The sequence below is a fragment of the Penaeus chinensis genome, chromosome 9, assembly GCF_019202785.1.
Source record: "Penaeus chinensis breed Huanghai No. 1 chromosome 9, ASM1920278v2, whole genome shotgun sequence".
NCBI classification, from domain to species: domain Eukaryota; kingdom Metazoa; phylum Arthropoda; class Malacostraca; order Decapoda; family Penaeidae; genus Penaeus; species Penaeus chinensis.
This window is the reverse complement of record NC_061827.1, coordinates 37,201,693-37,204,192: the sequence shown is the minus strand read 5'-3', so window position 1 is coordinate 37,204,192 and position 2,500 is coordinate 37,201,693. Positions and strand designations below refer to the sequence as shown.

General features: G+C 51.5%; 1 protein-coding gene and 1 long non-coding RNA gene across 7 annotated transcripts in view; one reads left to right on the top strand and one right to left on the bottom strand.

The window, feature by feature from the left end:
* LOC125028853 (tyrosine-protein phosphatase non-receptor type 9-like) overlaps window positions 1-2,500 on the top strand; it is a 103,438-nt gene that overhangs the window by 83,892 nt on the left and 17,046 nt on the right. For 2 of the 6 annotated variants that reach the window (XM_047618406.1, XM_047618405.1), the window contains exon 2: window positions 2,327-2,500. This exon is cut by the window's right edge and continues 100 nt beyond it. The exons of the other annotated variants lie outside the window; for them this stretch is intronic. The gene's annotated coding sequence lies outside the window, so the exon portion shown is untranslated. The remainder of the gene's footprint in view (window positions 1-2,326) is intronic. 6 annotated transcript variants of the gene reach the window in all.
* Window positions 1-2,500, bottom strand: part of LOC125028855 — a 56,023-nt gene that overhangs the window by 44,513 nt on the left and 9,010 nt on the right. The gene's annotated exons all lie outside the window — the stretch shown is intronic.

Below are 2,500 nucleotides of genomic sequence, written 5' to 3'. Positions count from 1 at the left end.
GCTTCGGGGGCCGAGGCGCCGGAGAGGCAGTGGCGCAGGTGTCGCTGTGGGAGAGGGGCGGTTTGGCGGAGGAGAGGATTACGATGTTGGTAGGGAAAAAATGGACCGCTGCGTCAGGGGGAAGAAAGTGCTCAGGCTGCCTCTTTCTACTCCCCCCCCCCCCCCCCCGTCGGTCTTACTTACGCTCTTAGCAACTGAAACGGCCTAGCAACCCTCGGTCCCGTCTGACGATATCCCCGTCGTTTTCCTCTTCGCGTGCTGTTCCCCTCAGCCCGCCCCTTCTTCCTCTTTCCCTTCCTCTCATTCTCCCATTCTCCTCGTCCCATCATTCCTTCTCCAAACCCTTCTCACCGCTCCCCCTGCCTCCCTTCTCCCTGTCCCTTCCTCCCCTTGTTCCCTCTCCCAACTATGCGCCCCACTCTCCTTCCTCCCCTTCATCCCCTCTCCTCCCCTTGTCCCTTCCCCCCCTCTCCTCCCCTTGTCCCTTCCCCCCTCTCCCCCCTTGTCCCTTCCCCCATTCTCCCCTTGCTCCTCTCCCCTCTCCCCTCTCCCCTCTCCCCTCTCCCCTCTCCCGCTCCGCTTTACGTCCCCATATGTCAGCCTGTGTCTCTCGCACCCTGCCTCCACACCGGGAGCGTTTCTGCACAAGAGGTCTTCTTCCGCTTTTCACTTTTTACCGTGACGCACTTTTTTTTATTTCTTTTTTCGTTTTTTTTGCTCGAGTAATTTTGCCCGAGTCATTTGCGCGACCCCTGGGCTTTTGGGTTTATTTGCTCTCTCTCTCTCTCTCTCTCTCTCTCTCTCTCTCTCTCTCTCTCTCTCTCTCTCTCTCTCTCTCTCTCTCTCTCTCTCTCTCTCTCTCTCTCTCTCTCTCTCTCTTTCACTCTCTTTCACTCTCTTTCACTCTCTTTCACTCTCTCTTTCACTCTCTCTTTCACTCTCTCTTTCACTCTCTCTCACTCTCTCTCACTCTCTCTCACTCTCTCTCACTCTCTCTCACTCTCTCTCACTCTCTCTCTCTCTCTCTCTCTCTCTCTCTCTCTCTCTCTCTCTCTCTCTCTCTCTCTCTCTCTCTCTCTCTCTCTCTCTCTCCACTCTCTCTCTCCACTCTTTATATTGTTCGTATGCTCTTTCCCCGCATTCTATTGGGTATCTCCTGCCTTCGTTTCATCTCGCTGCCATTTCCGCGGAAAGTAGTAAACTGGTTGATGCGCCTTTGTGTCCATTCATCCGTGGAATGAACCCCGCTTTCGCTTTTAATCCTTTCATTCTCTCTCTCTCTCCATCTATCTATCTATCTCTATCTTCCTTCCTCCCCCTTTCCCCAACTCAAATACATATACTTACATATCCACTCATAGACCAAACCTCCTGCGCCCCCCCCCCCCCCCCTCCTTCGGCCTCCCCCGTGTCCTAATCGTGGATAGGGACAGGTGCGAACTGCCTAACTGCATTTGAGGTCGGGGAATGTATTGATTTTCCCTGTCTGTGCCTTGGAACTGTGAAGATGATTGCGTCTGCTGATCAAACCCACGGCATGTGTCCACCCACGCGGACACCACACACGCCAACTCTGGAGAAAGGCTTAGATATTAGCTGGAGAATGTTGTTATCAGCTCTGACTCGTTCGTCATTTATTCTATCTTATCGCTATCATTGACCTCGTTGGGTTTCTTTGTTTCAGTTGTCATTTTTATTCTGTTTTAAATGTTACTTGCTGTACAAATTCCCTCTACTCGATGCATCGTCGCTGCCACAGTGTGTCTTCCCAATTGTACTAGGTATCTGCTCCTTCTTGTCCTGATTTCGCCCCTCCGTTCCTCGCTCCCCTGCCTCCCGTCTCCCCGCCCTTCCCTCCCCTTGTTTCCTCTCTCAACTTTGCGTCCCACTCCCCTTCCTCCCCTCCTCCCTTTTCCTCCCCCTTCCTCCTCTCTCCTCTTCCTCCGTTTGCATATCCCTCTTTCGCCCGAAGTTGCGTTCCACTAAAAACGAACGTTTCGCGATGTATTTTGAGGGAAGTTTCGAGTGCCCTGGAAGAGACCTTTCCAGGCACGAGCAGCGCCAGCCAAACAACAGCAGTGAACACCTTCTTCCGTGCCAGAGTTTAGAGTTTCGTACCTGGTAACTTAGACCTTTACTCTCGCTTGGCGACAGTGAACACCACACATTGTCAGGGTTTGCCTCCTCCTTGGAACGGCTTGGTTGTGTGCCGGGGTTCTTCACCTGGTTGTTCTGAACACAGTGATTTTTTTTTCATCTGGTACAAGCATTTTCATTTCCCCAGTGGTAGATTGGTAACAGTGTTTCCCCTCCCCCCTTTTCGCAGATCAGTTTAACAAAGCAGTAGAACAGTTAAACGAAGGAGAGAGAAAGGAGAGAAAGAAAGAAAAAAAAAACTGAAAGAATGGAAGTAAGAGAGAAGAGTGATATATTTCGGAAAGAGTTCGGTGTAGAAGGATAAAGGAAAGTGAGCCAAATGCTATGTTGAAACGGGCGAGTG